The sequence below is a fragment of the Lepidochelys kempii genome, chromosome 10 (genome assembly GCF_965140285.1).
Source record: "Lepidochelys kempii isolate rLepKem1 chromosome 10, rLepKem1.hap1, whole genome shotgun sequence".
NCBI lineage: Eukaryota > Metazoa > Chordata > Testudines > Cheloniidae > Lepidochelys > Lepidochelys kempii.
Genome location: NC_136389.1, coordinates 39452770 through 39471191, shown reverse-complemented (window position 1 = coordinate 39471191; position 18422 = coordinate 39452770). Strand labels below are relative to the sequence as shown.

At 47.4% G+C, this 18422-nt stretch overlaps 1 protein-coding gene across 1 annotated transcript in view; it reads left to right on the top strand.

The window, feature by feature from the left end:
- Positions 1 to 200: 200 nt before the first annotated feature.
- LOC140918498 (coiled-coil domain-containing protein 33) overlaps positions 201 to 18422 on the top strand; it is a 66560-nt gene continuing 48338 nt past the window's right edge. Inside the window, exon 1 of the mRNA XM_073363067.2 lies at positions 201 to 234. The gene's annotated coding sequence lies outside the window, so the exon portion shown is untranslated. The remainder of the gene's footprint in view (positions 235 to 18422) is intronic.

The window sequence follows — 18422 nt, the reverse complement described above, 5'->3', positions numbered from 1 at the left end:
CACTGCTGGTTGTCCAGGGCCTCCAGTCTCCACTCCATTGTCCTTTATGCACAGCACCCATCTCTGGAGCAAGTTCTCATTGGAACATGTAGATGTCTCTACAGAACTCAGTGTCAGGGTCAAAGGTCAGAACAGGGCAAGCCCATGGAAGGCAATAACCTTGGCTTTTATTTCTTTTTCCAGATGGCCCCCATTGAGCTCGAACGCAAGAAGTCCCATGTCAATCTGTTGTTGGTGAGTAAGTAACCACAGGGATGCTTTCCATCACTAACCATTAGACTGGTGGTTGGGTTTGGGAGTCAGAACAGGTCTTTCCCTGGGGCAACGTGTGAAGGTGAAGTTCTGGTAGGAATATACAACGGACATTTACAAGGACTCCCCAGTGACAGCAATGTAAGCACTGCCATACCGGATCAGACCATTTTCCAGCCACAGCCTGCATCTTGCTGTATGGGATCCTTGCCATCTAGGCTTGTATCTCACTTCCTACCAGGACAGTTTGGATCATGGCTCTACCAAGCCCCCTGTGGCACTGTCAGCTTTACTGAATCATTCATTGGGTTGGCTAGTTCAGTGTCCTGCCTTCTGCCATTACCACTCTGCCCACTTGTATTCCCACCTCCTGCCATATTGCAAAATGCTCCACCAGATCTAATGACCCTCTTGTTAGCAGTTTTGGCACAGAGGCTAAGAATTGACTGATAACATGCCCAGATTAAGGTAAATCAGGGCCTTAGGCAAACCATGACCCAGGGTCCTGGCAGCCTCACTCTTGCCATTGCACCAGAAAGGCAGGTACAATGGCAAGGGGCCACCTATCCCCCCAGGAGCAGCAGCTGTGTCCCCCATCCTCTTAGGAGCAGCAAAGCTTTCCCTGACAGGTGGGAATTATCTGCTTGGGTAGGTGGGGTACGCCTGCTGCCATGCTCAGAGCCCTGTGGGGCGAGAATTGGAGATAACACCACATTGAGATGCATGGGGCAATTCACCCCTCTCAGAGCTATTGTTTCAGGCTGTCTGCAGACTCAGGCAGAAGTTACTGTTCCAGCCACACTCAGGTCACGTTTTCAAACTTTTCTTATCTAGCATGAGGGAAGAAAGATCCTTTATTTTCAAATGAAATCTGAGAGTACAATATAATCATCTGACTCCTGCATCTGGGGCCCAAGGCACAGGCCTGTAGCAGCTACTTCATCCAAACTTGACTGAGAACAGAGACTCAGTTCCACCCCCCGCCTCTCCAGAGGTGGTCCTTCAAAGTCAGGACTGAGGTACATTGTTGTGATGGGGGTGTAGGCAAAGCTAGTTAGTGCCTCTGCCTTCATGGTCCCTGCTCTATGGAGGCAGTGAGGCTGTCATTGTCCAGGACTGTCAGTCCAGCACCTTTCACCAAGACTAAAGAAAGGGCAGATCCAGCATAAATAACAACCCAACTTCTCCCCCAGTCTGGCCCTGGATCTTGGAGAGAAAGTCGCAGCCTGGTGCATTATTGATGGGGCAGTTAATTGCATGCTTCCTAAAGCACACAGAGTCCTTGATTAAAAATTTATGACATTGGCTGCGGTATTAAGGAGAGATCAACTGGCTCTGGCTCCACTTGTTTCTTAACAAATGTTGAAGGAGACCTGAGTCTGGGATGCCACAGCAGGTGAGAGAAGGAACAGAACCTGTTGGGGCCTCTCCAAGATTGAGGCCACATTACAGCTCCTGGCTCCTCCTGGCTGGTGCAACGCTGCGATGCCTTCCAGAGAAGAGGGGGACACACCTCACTTTAAGGGTACCACTAAGTGGTCGGGTGGTAGGCAAGTCACTGGCTGGCTGACAGGGTGCTGGCTGCCTGACAGGGTCATGGCAGGGTTCTGGCTGGCTGGCAAGGTAGTAGGCAGGACACTGGCTCTCAGGGCAGGACATTGGCAGGGTGATGGATCACTGGCAGGATGGCAGGCAGGACACTGGCTGGCTTGCAGAGCAGCAGAAGAGGTGCTCGGTGGCAGGCAGGATACTGGCTGGCAGGGCAGCAGGTGAGGGGCTGTCTGGGCATTGGCAGGGCACTGGCTGGCTGGCAGGACAGCAGGTGAGGGGCTGTCTGGGTGGCAAGCAGGGCACTGGCTGGCAGGGTGCTGGCTGGCTGGCAGGGCAGGGCAGCAGGTAAGGCACTGGCTGGCAGGGCAGCAGGCGAGGCACCGGCTGGCTGCTAAGCAGCAGGCAAGGCACCGGCTGGCTGGCAGGGCAGCAGGCAAGGCACTGGCTGGCAAGGTGGCAGGCAGGACACTGGCTGGCTGGCAGGGTGGAAGCTGGTATAGTTGTGTGCCCTAACAGCTGCAAATCAGTCAGGCAGCGAGGGGGGAAGGACTGGTTGATTACCTAAATCTCCAGTGATATCCCGCATCAGGATGTATTCCTAAAGCTCAAATCTCCTGTGGCTCTGAAATATTGGGCTCCTCCTCGACTGCCAGAAGGGACCAGGAGCCACCAGGATGGACAGCAGGAGCCATGGATCTGTAGAACTGGAAGGAAAGTACAAACAAGCACACAAGAAAAGCGGGTGATGAACTGGACAAATCATCCTTGGGAGGCATAGAGAATTCCCCTTGTCCAGCGTGATGCTATGGATGCTCAGAAGCAGCAGATTGAGTATTCCTGACAACTTGGCAGGCCTCAGGAGCTATGTCACCAGCTCACCCCATGCAGGATTATTTTGCCCAGATGGTTACCTCCGAAAAGAAAGTATAAGGCAAACCTCAAGTGTTTCTCATTTCCTGGGGCCACATGAACAGAGAGTAACGCCAGGCAGCCATCCTGGATTGACAGCATTCTGGCTAGACAAGGAGGGGGCTGGCAAAGCCCTTTGGTTGCACTGCGAAGATTTTGCTAGCAAATATCATAATGGAGCCATTCCATGGCATGCTCTCTGAGTCACAGATTGCACAGCACTCCCAGCTCCAGCTGAAATCAGTGGGATCTGTGTACTACGAGGCTGCAGCGTGAGCAGAGAAACACCAGGCGCCATGTGCTTGAGTAGAGAGCTGGGGAATGAGCTGCCTCAAAGTCCTTCACTTGATTAAATTCGTCTTGCAGTATATCCTGGTCCTCTCTCTGTCTGGAGCTGGAGAGCTAAGAACTCAATGGATTCAACTCCCCACTCAGTACCTCAGTACATCGGGCCCCACTAATGTGTCTAGTGTAGGGTGCTGCACACAAACATACATGCTCTGCAGCCTGTATCATTGAGGCATTATTGGAACACCCCTCTGTGACCAATTTGGCCTCACTCTGACAGAGGTTGCTTATCTTCCGCTGTCTCTCCACTACTTAGCATATAAAGGGAATGAGGGCTGCAGATTACCCCACTACTCAAAGGGACTGTTAGCTGGTGGGACTCACTCCAGTTACAAATGGGTGATTACTCTTGCCTCGGTTTCCCCTTCTATGAAATGAAAATGGCACTGTGTCTAACCTAGAATCCCTTTGCTTTAGCTGTGTTGAGATTTGCCTAAGTTTGGGGCAAGGCAGAACAGAGCTAAAGCCTGAGTTTCACCTAGGGAAGGTCACAGCAGAGACTCTCTCATAGACAGGATCTGAGATGCTGAGAGTCTTTAGAACTTAACTGGACAGGACGTGTGCATTACAGGGAAGAAAGCAGAGTGATAGGTGCTGGCGCTCAGCCTCTGAGATCCAATGGATGGAAATGAGACTCCACAAGTGTGAAAGGACCAATAACTTTCCTCTTGGAGTCCATAATAATATCCACCAAATTGCCTGGGTAGGTCTCAGCTCCTGGGAGCTAGAGATAAGTGCAAAGAAAGGTAATGTCAGGCCCAGAGACAAAGGGGGCAGCCAAAAAAATGACAAGTTTTTAAAATGCTTATATACCAATGCTAGAAGTCTAAATAAATAAGATGGGTGAACTAGAGTGCCTTGTATTAAATGAGGATATTGATATAATAGGCATCACAGAAACCTGGTGGAATGAGGATAATCAATGGGATACAGTAATATCAGGGTACAAAATATACCAGAAGGACAGACCAGGTCATGCTAGTTGGGGAGTGGCACTATATGTGAAAGAAAGCACAGAATCAAATGAAGTAAAAATCTTAAATGATCTAAATTGTACTATAGAATCTCTATGGATAGTAATTCCATGCTTGAAAAATAAGAATATAGCAGTAGGGCTATATTACAGACCACCTGACCAGGATGGTGTTAGTGACTCAAATGCTCAGGGAGATTAGAGAGGATATTAAAATAAATAACTCAATAATAATAATGGGGGATTTCAACTAGCCCCTTATTGACTGGGTACATATCACCTCAGGAAGGGATGCTGAGATAAAGTTTCTTGACACCTTAAATGACTGCTTCTTGGAGCAGCTAGTCCTGGAACCCACAAGAGGAGAGGCAGTTCTTGATTTAGTCCTAAGTGGAGCACAGGATCAGGTCCAAGGGGTGAATATAGCTGGACTGCTTGGTAATAGTGACTATAATATAATTAAATTTAATATCCCTGTGGCGGGGAAAACTCCACAGGGGCCCAACACAGTAGCATTTAATTTCAGAAAGGGGAACGACACAAAAATGAGGTTAGTGAAACAGAAATTAAAAGGTACAGTACCAAAAGTAAAATCCCTGCAAGCTGCGTAGAAACTTTTTAAAGACACCATAGTTGAGGCTCAACTTAAATGTCTACCCCAATTTAGAAAACATAGTAAGAGAACCAAAAAAGAGCCACCGTGGTTAAACAACAAAGTAAAAGAAGCAGTGAGAGGCAAAAAGGCATCCTTTAAAAAGTGGAAGATAAATCCTAAGGAGGAAAATAGAAAAGAGCATAAACTCTGGCAATTAAAGTGTAAAAATATAATTAGAAAGACCTAAAAAGAATTTGAAGAAGAGCTAGCCAAAAACTGCAAAAATAATAGCAAAAAATTTTTTAAATACAACAGAAGCAGAAAGCCTGCTAACCAACTAGTTGGGCCTCTGGACGATCAAGTTGGTAAAGGAGCACTCAAATACAATAAGGCCATTGCAGAGAAACTAAATTAATTCTTTGCATCGGTCTTCACTGTTGACGATGTGAGGGAGATTCCCAAACTTGAGCCATTCTTTTTGGGTGACATCTGAGGAACTGACCCAAATTGAGGTGTCATTAGAGGAGGTTTTTGAACAAATTAATAAACTTAACAGTAATAAGTCTCCAGGACCTGATGGTATTCACCCAAGAGGTCTGAAAGAACTCAAATGTGAAATTGCAGGACTACTAACTGTCATCTGTAACCTATCATTTAAATCAGCTTCTCTACCAAATGACTGGAGGATAGCGAATGTGATGCCAATTTTTATAAAGGGCTCCAGAGGTGACCCTGGCAACTACAGGCCAGTAAACCTCACTTCAGTACTGGGCAAATTGGTTGAAACTATCGTAAAGAACAAAATTGTCAGACACATCTATGACCATAATTTGTTGGGAAATAGTCAACATGGTTTTTGTAAAGGGAAATCATACCTCACCAATCTATTAGAATTCTTTGAGGGGATAAGCAAGCATGTGGACAAAGGAGATCCAGTGGATATAGTGTACTTAGATTTTCAGAAAGCTTTTGACAAGGTCCCTCACCACAGGCTCTTAAGCAAAATAAGCAGTCATGGGATAAGAGGGAAGGTTCTCTTATGGATTGGTAACTGGTTAAAAGATAGGAAACAAAGGGTAGGAATATATGGTCAGTTTTCAGAATGGAGAGAGGTAAATAGTTGTGTCCCCCAGGGACCTGTACTGGGCCTAGTCCTATTTAACATATTCATAAACAACCTGGAAAAAGGGTGGTGGCAAAGGGTGGTGGCATAAACAGTGAGGTGGCAAAATTTGCAGATGATAAAAAACTATTCAAGATCGTTAAGTCCTAGGGAGACTGCAAAAAGCTACAAAAGGATCTCACAAAACTGGACAACAAAATGGCAGATGAAATTTAATGTTGATAAATGCAAAGTAATGCTGTCAAGGTTCCTCCCCCACTCTGAACTCTAGGGTACAGATGTGGGGACCTGCATGAAAAACCTCCTAAGCTTATCTTTACCAGCTTAGGTCAAAACTTCCCCAAGGTACAAAATATTCCACCCGTTGTCCTTGGACTGGCCGCTACCACCACCAAACTAATACTGGTTACTGGGGAAGAGCTGTTTGGACGCGTCCTTCCCCCCAAAATACTTCCCAAAACCTTGCACCCCACTTCCTGGACAAGGTTTGGTAAAAAGCCTCACCAATTTGCCTAGGTGACTACAGACCCAGACCCTTGGATCTTAAGAACAATGAACAATCCTCCCAACACTTTCCTGGGAAATGTTGGATAAAAAGCCTCACCAATTTGCATAGGTGACCACAGACCAAACCCTTGGATCTGAGAACAATGAAAAAGCATACAGTTTTTTACAAGAAGACTTTTAATAAAAATAGAAGTAAATAGAAATAAAGAAATCCCCCCTGTAAAATCAGGATGGTAGATATCTTACAGGGTAATTAGATTCAAAAACATAGAGAACCCCTCTAGGCAAAACCTTAAGTTACAAAAAAGATACACAGACAGAAATAGTTATTCTATTCAGCACAATTCTTTTCTCAGCCATTTAAAGAAATCATAATCTAACACATACCTAGTTAGATTACTTACTAAAAGTTCTAAGACTCCATTCCTGTTCTGTCCCTGGCAAAAGCAGCATACAGACAGACACAGACCCTTTGTTTCTCTCCCTCCTCCCAGCTTTTGAAAGTATCTTGTCTCCTCATTGGTCATTTTGGTCAGGTGCCAGCGAGGTTACCTTTAGCTTCTTAACCCTTTACAGGTGAGAGGAGCTTTCCCCTGGCCAGGAGGGATTTCAAAGGGGTTTACCCTTCCCTTTATATTTATGACATCCAGATGAAATTTAATGTTGATAAATGCAAAGTAATGCACATTGGAAAACATAATCCTAACTCTACATATACAATGATGGGGTCTAAATTAGCTGTTACCACTCAAGAAGGAGATTTGCGGAAAAGGACCTAGGGGTGACAGTGGACGAGAAGCTGGATATGAGTCAGCAGTGTGCCCTTGTTACCAAGAAGGCGAATGGCATTTTGGGATGTATAAGTAGGGGTATAGCGAGCAGATCGAGGGACGTGATCGGTCCCCTCTATTCGACATTGGTGAGGCCTCATCTGGAGTACTGTGTCCAGTTTTGGGCCCCACACTACAAGAAGGATGTGGATAAATTGGAGAGAGTCCAGCGAAGGGCAACAAAAATGGTTAGGGGTCTGGAACACATGACTTATGAGGAGAGGCTGAGGGAACTGGGATTGTTTAGTCTGCAGAAGAGAAGAATGAGGGGGGATTTGATAGCTGCTTTCAACTACCTGAGAGGTGGTTCCAGAGAGGATGGTTCTAGACTATTCTCAGTGGTAGAAGAGGACAGGACAAGGAGTAATGGTCTCAAGTTGCAGTGGGGGAGGTTTAGGTTGGATATTAGGAAAAACTTTTTCACTAGGAGGGTGGTGAGACACTGGAATGCGTTACCTAGGGAGGTGGTAGAATCTCCTTTCTTAGAAGTTTTTAAGGTCAGGCTTGACAAAGCCCTGGCTGGGATGATGTAATTGGGGATTGGTCCTGCTTTGAGCAGGGGGTTGGACTAGATGACCTCCTGAGGTCCCTTCCAACTCTGATATTCTATGATTCTATGATTCTGGAGTCATTGTGGATAGTTCTCTGAAATCATCCACTCAATGTGCAGTGGCAGTCAAAAAAATGAACAGAATGTTGGGACTCATCAAGAAAGGGATAGATAAGACAGAAAATGTCATATTGCCTCTATATAAATCCATGGTATGCCCACATCTTGAATATTGCATGCAGATGTGGTCGCCCCATCTCAAAAAAGATATATTGGACTTGGAAAATGTTCAGAAAAGGGAAACAAAAAATTATTAGGGGTATAGAACAGCTTCTGTATGAGGAGAGATTAATAAGACTGGGACTTTTCAACTTGGAAAATAGGCAACTAAGGCAGGATATGATAGAGGTCTATAAAATCATGAGTGGTATAGAGAAAGTAAATAAGGAAGTGTTATTTACTCCTTCTCATAATACAAGAACAAAGGGCCGCCAAATGAAATTAATAGGTAGCAGGTTTAAAACAAACACAAGAAAGTATTTTTTCAAGCAATGCACTGTTAGCCTCTGGAACTCCTTGCCAGAGGGTGTTGTGAAGGCTAATACTATAACGGGGTTCAAAAGGGAGCTAGATAGATTTATGGAAGATAGCCATTGATGGACCTATTAGCCAGGATGGGCAGGAACGGTGTCCCTAGCCTCTGTTTGCCAGAAGCTGGGATTGGGTGACAGGCCATGGTTCACTTGATGATAACCTGTCTGTTCATTCCCTTTGGGGACCTGTCAGTGGCCACTGTCAGAGGACAGGATACTGGGCTTGATGGACCCTTGGTCTGACCCAGTATGGCCGTTCTTATGTTCATGTTCTTATGATGAAACCAGCAAATATTATCCATCTGGGGAGTATGGGAAAGTACAAGGGGAGAAAGGGGACAGGGGGAGTCAGGGGAAGCAGAGGTCCATGAGAGGTGGGGTCTGGGTGGCAGAGATCATAGAGAGAGGATGTGTGGGAAGCAGAGATCAGAGAGGGGATGTGGGGGGAGCAGAAATCATAGAGAGGATGTGGGGGGAGCAGAGATAAGAGCGAGGGGATTGTGGGAGCAAAGATCAGAGACAGGGAACTGGGGGAGCCAAGAACAGAGAGAGAGGGGATGGGTGAGCAGAGATCACAGAGAGAAGGGATGGGGAGCAAAGTTCATAGGGAGGAATCTGGGGGAAGCAGAGGAGAAAGAGGTTCTGGGGGCAGCAGAGAAGAAATGGGTGTGACAGGTTCCCCCGGGGTGCCACCTGGAATTGGGGTACCACTGAGTCCTCTGAACCACCAGCCTGGGCTCCCTCTCACACTGTGCTGCTGTGTCAAGCTGCAAAGCCCTCCAGCCTGCACTTTCACCAGCATTCACACAGGTAGGGACGCACCCAGCTGCAGTTACACGCAGGCTCTATAACCACCAGCTTCCGAGCCTGGGACCCCAGAGCAGTACCATCCTGCCCTGGTCAAATCTGGCCAGTATATGGGTTTAATACCCGGTCCGCCTCTCCCTCAATGTGAAGAAAATAATGCACACTTGTGGTAACCAAGCAAAGATTTTCCCCAAGCACTCCAGTCAAAGCTCACTGCTTTGGATTAAAACATAAAACAAGTTTATTAACTACAAAAATAGATTTTAAGTGATTATAAGGGATAGCAAACAGATCAAAGCAGATTACCTAGCAAATAAACAAAAAATGCAAACTAAACTTAATATACTAAATAGATTGGCTATGAATAGCAGATTCTCACCCTAATTGATGGTACGAGCAGGCTCCAGATTCTTAAGGCACAAGCTGCATTAGCTTTACAACTTGGGTTTCTCAGGTCTTCATGCGTAGGCTAGAAATCCCTTTAGCATGGGCGCAGCACTTCCCCCAGTTCAGTCTTTGTTCCTCAGGTGTTTCCAGGAGTCTTCTTGTATGGGGAGTGAAAAACCCTGATGATGTCACTCCCCTGCCTTATATAGCTTTTGCATATAAGCTTGGATCCCAGACCAATCTGTGGAAAAATACTGACATCCCAAGATGGAATCCAGCATCATGTGGCCTGGTCACATATCCTTGTAGAGTCATAGCAGCCATCACTCACAGGTTGTCTGTGGAGTTCTCAGGAAGGCTCACCAGGTGGGAGATAAGCTTCTCCTAAAGCCTTTTGTTCTCCCTAATGGCTCATTGCCCTGAATAGGCCCTTTCCAACCAGCTATCTAGACTGAAAGCATCTTGTCTAGTGGGCATTACACAGGTGTAACTACATTTGAAATACAAATACATATTCAATATTCATAACTTTAGATACAAAAATAATACATGCATACAAATACGATAATCATATTCAGCAAATCAAAACTTTTCCAATGACATCTCACATGATTTATCTTGTACAAACTGCATCATAATTATGTCATAATCATATCATAATAATATCACTCTGAAGAATATGGGGTGCAGTGCCACAATGGCGTCTGGGGGATCAGAGATTAGAGAGGAGGTCTGAGGGAAGCAAAGAAAGAGGGGTCAGGGGAGCAGAGAACAGAGGGGGGCGGTATCTGGGAAGAAAAGAAATCAGAAAGGGGCTTGGGGGAGCAGAAATCAGAGGGTGAGAGAAGTTCTGGAGTGGGGAAGCAGGGATCAGAGAGAGGGTGTGGGGGGAGCAGGAATCAGTAGAGAATCTGAACTAAATTCACGGCTGGCTTTAGCAGGCATAACACCATTACTGTGAATGAGGTTGCACCTGTTTACCCAGCAGTGTGCTGTGCTTCTCTCTGGGGTAAGGGCCTGCAGGAGAGTCTGCTCGGGGGCCAAGGGAAGAAAGATCAAGGAGTTTGGGGTTTGTTGGGAGAAGAGTCCAGGCGGGGGATGTCAGTGCAGGGATTCTCCATCTGAACTGAGTTTCAATCCCCAGCCAGATGAGCTAGGCTGTGCATGTAAAACACACTGCCTTTTGCCTGCAAACTTTATGTCCTTCAAGTAGAGCTTGAAGCAATCACAGTGGGGTTCCCAGTGGCAGCTCAGGCAGGGAGCAAATGGAGTTTATTATTCAGGCACCCATCTGGCGCTGTCTCACAGGTGATGCTCTGAGAGAAACAGGAGTGAAATGGACTGGGAGGGCTGGGAGACTCACAAGGGACCAACAGGATGATCCTCAAGCCCCAAAGCTCCCAAGGCTGCTCAGATTCAGAAACTGGGGGAATCACTGGGCTGGGCCCCTCTGTTCACTATGGGGAGACTGATATTTTGTGAGGACTGGGACCAGAAAAGTGAAGGGTTTTAGCCCTGGGTGCATCTAGGACAGCATTTCTCAAATGCGGCCATCATGGCCGCATTTGGCCACAACAACTTCCTAAGCGGTGATGTGGAGTAGGGAACGCATTGGCTCCTCCCCCTCCCTCCCTGTTTCTCCTGGATGCACTGCTCTGCATGTCTCCAGAGGCAGGTGGGGCACAACACTGAAGGAGAAAGTGAGTTCTCTAACTGGGGAGGGACGGGGGCTTCGTGGACTTCAGCCCTGAGGTGGTTGGGCAGTGGGGACTTAGGGAACCTGGCTGCAGACCAGGGCTCCATCCATGGGGCTTCAGGCCCCAATACCCAGCTCTGGCCATGGGGTTTCAGATGCTGACCCCCCAGCTCTGGCCATGCAATCTTGGCCTTCAGCCATGGGGCTTCAGACTCCAACCCCTGGCTATGCAGCAGCGGGCTCTGATCCCTGGCTCTTGCTGTGTGGTACCGACCCCTAATCCTGGTGGCGGCTGTTGGCCCTGAGAACTGACCCCTGTCCACGCACTCCAATCCCCAGCCCTGGCCACTGACCCTAGGTGCCAACCCTGGGGTTCCAGTGGCTGGCAGCCCTGGGTGAAGATCCCCAGCTGCAACTGCTGGCCCTGGGTGCAGATCCCCGGCACTGGTCTTGGGCTCTGGCAGGTGCTGGCTCTGGATGCAGATCCCAAATGCCAGCCCCCAACACTGGCGGCAGCCGACCCCTGGCTGCACACTCTAACCCCCAGACCTGGCCACTACCTCCGGGCACTGCTCCTGGATGTCAACTCTGGGTTCTGGCAGATGCTGGCCATGGACTCTGATCCCCAACCCCAGCTGCAGATCCCCAGCCCCAGTCACGCAGCAGCAGGTGTCAGCCCAAGGCTCCTGTGGGTGCTGGCCCAGGACATTGACTCCTAGCCCTGGCTGTGCAGCATCAGGCGTGGACCCGAAGGCGTGGACCAGGACTGGGTGCTGGCTCCAGATGCTGACCCCCAGCTGCATGGCAGCGGGTGCTGATCCCCAGCCCTGGGCGCAAATCCCCCGCCCTGGCCACACAGCTGCAGGCAATCGATACTAGGCTCCAGGGGGTGCTGGCCCAGGGCACTGACCTCCAACCCCAGGCGCTGACCCACACACCCAATCACGCGATGGCAGGGCCCCCCATATATTGCCCCTGGCCTCTGCTGCCTCACCCACCCCTCCATCCATCTTCCTTGGCCACTGCTGCCTCACCCCCCATTCCTCCATCCAAGTCTTAACTTGCCAGGCCTTGCTGTGAAAAGTGATATTAACAAACATACAAATATCATTTTTCACAGTATTATTTTTATTATTGAGTATGGAAAAAAACCCTACATAAATAAATTACAATGATTTGGGTGTGTGTCCATGCATAGCTTTTTGTTTTTCCGAAAGTTATTTAAGTATTTTAGGAAAAAGTGTCAGTGCGGCCACGAGCAAGAGTTGGTGGCTGCACTCTGAGGCCACCAAAAATTTTTTGAGAACCCCTGATCTACGAAGAGTGCACACAGCTGTCCCCGTGCTGCCTCTGCTTTGGGAATCACAGCCTTAAAGACATCCCCACAGCTTCGCCAATGCTGCTGCAGGGCCTGATGTGGCAGCCCTGTTAAGTGGATACATACTTGGTTAAAAAAGGCAAACAAAGAGTAACTATTAATGGAATGATGTCGGATTGGAGGGAAGTCCCAAGTGGGGGTCCAAGAGGTCCCAACTCTGGGTCCAGAGTTCTTCAACATTTTTATTAATGACCTGGATGTAGGTATAGAGTGCATACTGATCAAATTTGCACATGACGCAAAGCTGGAGGATACCAATACTTGCTAATACTTTGTAGGATAGGGCTAAAATTCAGCAAATCTTGACAAATTGGAGAACTGGACTATAGACAACAAAATGAAATTCAGCAAAGACACATGTAAGGTGCTACATTTAGGGGAAAAAACCAAATGCACAAATACAGAATGGGGCTTGGCAGCAGCACTTTTGAGAAGGATCTGGGAGTTGTGATGCAGTTGCAAAAACAGCAAATGCAATTTTCAGTTGTATTAACAGAGGCATATCATGCAAGTTACAGGAGTGATAGTGCCACTCTACTCAATGCTGGTTAGGCCTCAGCTGGAGTACTGTGTCCAACTTTGGTCGCCAATATATAGAAAGGATGTAGAGAAACTGGAAAGGATCCAAAGGAGAGTGACAAAGATGATCAGAGGGATGGAACACAAGCCATATGAGCAAAGGCTGAAGAAACTGGGTATGTTCAGTTTGGAAAAGAGGAGATTGAGGGGGAATATAATAGCGGCCTTCAAATACTAGAAAGGCTGCCATTAAAAAGGTGGAGAAAAGTTGGTCTCTTTTACCACAGAGGGCAGGACAAGAGACAATGGGTTCGAACTACAGCCTAGCAGATATAGATTAAATCTGAGGAAAAACTTCCTAGCTGTAAGCACAGTAGGACCATGGAACAGATGCCTAGGGAGGTCATAAAAGCTTATTCGCTGAAAGTTTTCAAAAGACTGGATAGCCATCTGTCTTGGATGGTTCAGACACAATAAATCCTGCATCTTGGTATGGGGTTAGCCTAAATGTCTATAATTCCCTCACACAACTGTGCCAGTGCTGCTGCAGACCCAGCTTGTCCTGTCCTCTATGCAAAGTTTTGGGTGGATGGCCTGGGGCATCTGTAGGAAATGTTCCACTAGGCACTGACCTGCTGGAGGAGTCCAACGGGGTATGCTGCAGTCGCATTCAGTATTCAACCATGCATTAGTTTCCATTCAGTGTTGTCTAGTCTCTCTTCCCTTCCTTTCTGAGGCCTCTTGGAGAGGAGGTGAGATCCTGTGGGCTTTGCTGTGAGCAATATCATGGTGACACACAGTTCTGTAGCTCTATAGCTCCTTCTTGGCACCTCCATGGGGTTGTGTGGCCCTCATCGCCATAGTATATGAGAGATTAACAGAGATGTCACCTGTGTGAGGCGTGCAAATTGTCTATAAGAGATTAGCACCTGCACAGAGAGCAGCGAGCTCAAATGGACTGCAGGGAAGGTTGGAGTGGTGCAGGGGGAATGAGGAAATGCTCCAAAGAGCTGCCAAAATGTTGACTTCTTCTGCCATCAAAGTGCTTCACCCTCCTACCCTAAGTGTGGGTCTCGGGCCCATTATCACTAATCCTGTCCAACATCGTAGCTGCTTCCGCTTGGCAGGAAATGATGCCCCTTGCTCTGCAACGAGGATCCAGCCATGGGGACTGTGCCTTGGTCTCCTCCAGGCTGGACTATGATAACTCACTGTGCTGTAGCTGGGCCTACATATGGAAACCACGCTGAATCTCCAGTTTGTGCAGAAGGCAGAGCCCATCTCCTTAGCTAAGGAAGGGAAGCACAGGACTCTTCACACCAGGGTTCCTTGCTCTCCAGTGGATCAACATCTGCTTTCAGTGCCAATTCAAGGCCATGGACTTGAATGGCCAGGGACCAGCTGCATCAGAGACCTCCTCTCCATCCTGATCTCACCGAGACAGCTGTTCTCCCTTGGAACAATGCAGTTGACAGTGCCCAATGTGGAGTCCTTGGTGAGGCTTTCTCCACTGAGTTGTTCAACTGCTGAATAAGCACACAGAGGAAGACCACGCCAAAGCCTGTCATTATTCCTAGTGTGTTGCAAGACTCTCCTCTTTGTAAAGCCACACTGTGTTATACCAATAAAATAAAAACCAGCAGGATCTTATTAAAGGGGATAAGACAAAATGTCACATTTATTGTGAATACAAAAAGAATCGTAGTAGGCAGTCAGTTATAGCTATAACATTTCATTCAGTTTCACATTCAGTCACACATTCGTTCATACACACACACAGGTTCTGCAGCTGCTGTATAGTTACCAGTCCTGAATATAGCTTGAGTTTGTGGCTTGGGTTCATAGCTTGTGGTAGCTAGCTGGCCAGGAAAGCCAGGCACAAGGAAGAGCCGGGTCTCTGTTGGACATGCACCGATGCCCTTCCATGTTGGCAGCAGAATGTTACCCTCCAAAGTCTTCCATCTCACCCATCCTTTTTGTAGGCTTTAGTTTGAATCCAGAGTCTATAGGTCTTGCTGTGTCACGCTGCCTCTGGGTTCGGTGTGATTGATCACCCGTCAATTACAGACATGACTTTCAGCCTAGGACCTGGCTTTAATGTTTCTTCAATTGCACTTTTGTTCTTTTCTTTTGAGGGTGGACTCCTCTTACTTTGTCAGAGCTGTTGTCTGCATTCTTCAACTGTTGGATGTTTACACCACTTTATTTCATCAGGACAGGCTGGGGCTGGAGGTTGATTCCATCATCCATACATACCTCATTCACACATCTGAACTAAACTAATAAGATTACAGCAAAAAGAAAAGGAGTACTTGTGGCACCTTAGAGACTAACCGATTTATTTGAGCATGAGCTTTCGTGAGCTACAGCTCACTTCATCGGATGCTGTAGCTCACGAAAGCTCATGCTCAAATAAATCGGTTAGTCTCTAAGGTGCCACAAGTACTCCTTTTCTTTTTGCGAATACAGACTAACACGGCTGTTACTCTGAAACCAAAGATTACAGCAGGGTTTTGCAAAAATGAAGGTTGCAGCAAGCTTTTACAAAATGGAGTGAGCATTTTAAAATGGAGTTTGGGACAAGTTAAAATGGAGTTTGAGTTACAGTATGAACAAGTGTAAGGAATGGCAAACAGTGAACAGAAGTTACAATATAGACAAGTATAATGTATGACAGACAGTGAGCAGAAGTTACAATGTTGTAACAGTGCAAGTTTCAGCGATTTAAGCAGCAATTGGATTGAAAGTGAAACTCAATTAGCCAGTTATTGGGGTAACCAGCTTTATGAATGAATGTTGTTTCATTCATAAAACTTTGCTTATGCAGTTATATTAATAAAGTGACCAATCAAAAACAATTTCATTGATCAGTTCTACAACTGCAGCAATCTCAATGACAGGTTTCAGAGTAACAGCCGTGTTAGTCTGTATTTGCAAAAAGAAAAGGAGTACTTGTGGCACCTTAGAGACTAACCAATTTATTTGAGCATGAGCTTTCGTGAGCTACAGCTCACTTCATCGGATGCATGCCGTGGAAACTGTAGCAGACTTTATATATACACAGAGAATATGAAAAAATACCTCCTCCCACCCCACTGTCCAGCTGGTAATAGCTTATATAAAGTGATCATCAGGTGGGCCATTTCCAGCACAAATCCAGGTTTTCTCACCCTCCACCGCCCCACACAAATTCACTCTCCTGCTGGTGATAGCCCATCCAAAGTGACAACTCTTTACACAATGTGCATTATAATCAAGTTGGGCCATTTCCTGCACAAATCCAGGTTCTCTCATCCCCTCACCCCCCTCCCAAAAACCACACACACAAACTCACTATCCTGCTGGTAATAGCTCATCCAAAGTGACCATTCTCCCTACAATGTGCATAATTAAGGTGGGCCATTCCATCACAAATCCAGGTTTTCTCACATCCCCCCCACCCCCATACACACACAAACTCGCAATTACAACCCAGAACACAGGGAGCAAAAGCCATGACCCATGCAGAAGCAAGGAGCAGAGTCTACTATGGACGTCTCTGAACTGCACACTAATGGGTATCCTTGTAGTATCATACACAGATCTCCTGGATTGAGCATGTAGCCCAAGTTTATTTATTTACCAGCTCTCAAAATAGGGACCCCAGACAAGGATACAGAGGTGTTTGAGGTGTTTGAGGTGTGGGGTGGTCTGATTCCTAATGCAATGTCTGCTTTGTAATCAGTGGCAATAATTTGCCAAGGAACCCTTGGGGTGATAACCTTGGGGTGATTCAGCCATGGAAGACAGGCAGTGGAGAGACACATTAGGGACCTGCCTCTTTCCCATTCTAACCAAAACTGGTCTGCAGCTTATTGGTCCATTCTTCTGCATACACAACTGATTGGTCCATCCATTCCCTTGCAGCCCCAGCTGCCAGATCCTACCCACCCAGGCCCCAGCACTCAGCCCTGGGAAGGGGGGGTCCCTCAGGGAGACACTGACTGATGGCTGTTGTTGCATCCTGGGCTTGTGCCAGCAGCCCTGCCACTGGGACAGGGAGCAACATTCCCCCCACCTCCAGTGAGTTCCCCTAGTGCAGGTACCCCCCACAACTTTCCCGCTCCCCCCGCAGTGTCCTCATTTTGGGAACCTGAAATATGGTAACCCTACCTCTGAAGGACCTGGCATTGGCTGCTCTTGGAAGACAGGATACTGGGTTAGATGGCACCTTAGTCTGACCCAGTATGGCTGTTCTTATGTTTGTATGTGGATGTGTGGACAGATGGATAAACTGTATCGGTGATAAGGAGGTCTTCCCCAGGCACTGGGCTGAGATGGATGACATGGCTGGATAGAGAGATGGACAGTAATGCTGTTGTAGACACCGTCTCCCTGGAGTGGGGCCTTGTATGACTGATTTGGAGAGATGCTTGTGATTCCATGTGCCTGTCTGTCACTTCTGGAATCACTTCCCGGGCATGCCCCCGTGTCTGGGAATTGCATCACACCATCAAGGACTCTAGCCAGTGTTCTCATTCCCACAAGTACCTAGCACTTACGTTCTGGCTACACGTTCTGGCTTTGGTGTGTCTGGCTGCACTAAGACAGAAGGTCCTTGTGATCCTGCAAAATGATACCTGTGTGCATAGAAAACATCATTGTATCATTCATAGAATCATAGAATCATAGACTATCAGGGTTGGAAGGGACCTCAGGAGGTCATCTAGTCCAACCCCCGGCTCAAAGCAGGACCAATCCCCAATTAAATCATCCCAGCCAGGGCTTTGATGAAAAGCCTCCATGTCTAGTTGGCAGCCGGTATCAAGTGGAGTGCCCCAAGGGTCGGTCCTGGGGCCGGTTTTATTCAATATCTTCATAAATGATCTGGAAGATGGTGTGGATTGCACTCTCAGCAAATTTGCGGATGATACTAAACTGGGAGGAGTGGTAGATACGCTGGAGGGGAGGGATAGGATACAGAAGGACCTAGACCAATTGGAAGATTGGGCCAAAAGGAATCTGATGAGGTTCAATAAGGATAAGTGCAGGGTCCTGCACTTAGGACGGAAGAACCCAATGCACAGCTACAGACTAGGGACCGAATGGCTAGGCAGCAGTTCTGCAGAAAAGGACCTAGGGGTGACAGTGGACGAGAAGCTGGATATGAGTCAGCAGTGTGCCCTTGTTGCCAAGAAGGCCAATGGCATTTTGGGATGTATAAGTAGGGGCATAGCGAGCAGATCGAGGGACGTGATCGTTCCCCTCTATTCGACATTGGTGAGGCCTCATCTGGAGTACTGTGTCCAGTTTTGGGCCCCACACTACAAGAAGGATGTGGATAAATTGGAGAGAGTCCAGCGAAGGGCAACAAAAATGATTAGGGGACTGGAACACATGAGTTATGAGGAGAGGCTGAGGGAGC